Source organism: Penaeus monodon, chromosome 22 (genome assembly GCF_015228065.2).
Source record: "Penaeus monodon isolate SGIC_2016 chromosome 22, NSTDA_Pmon_1, whole genome shotgun sequence".
Classification (NCBI taxonomy): domain Eukaryota; kingdom Metazoa; phylum Arthropoda; class Malacostraca; order Decapoda; family Penaeidae; genus Penaeus; species Penaeus monodon.
This window is the reverse complement of record NC_051407.1, coordinates 2,228,053-2,228,328: the sequence shown is the minus strand read 5'-3', so window position 1 is coordinate 2,228,328 and position 276 is coordinate 2,228,053. Positions and strand designations below refer to the sequence as shown.

General features: G+C 37.3%; 1 protein-coding gene across 1 annotated transcript in view; it reads right to left on the bottom strand.

The window, feature by feature from the left end:
* The window catches only part of LOC119586776 (acrosin-like), a 12,720-nt gene that overhangs the window by 3,719 nt on the left and 8,725 nt on the right, over positions 1 to 276 (bottom strand). The gene's annotated exons all lie outside the window — the stretch shown is intronic.

Sequence of the window (276 nt, the reverse complement as noted above, 5' to 3'; positions counted from 1 at the left end):
AATTATTAATCAATCAATTATTGGTCAATCTATAATTTCTATAACTAAAGCAGACTGACCACAATCAATCAACGTTCTTATATCACAACTATACCACTGAACCAATCACGAGGTACAAACCACTCAACCAATCACGAGTGCACACCACTCAACCAATCACGAGGTATAAACTAGTCAACCAATCACGAAGTACAAACCAGTCAACCAATCACGATGTACAAACCAGTCAACCAATCACGATGTACAAACCAATCAACCAGTTGTGATATTTCAGAG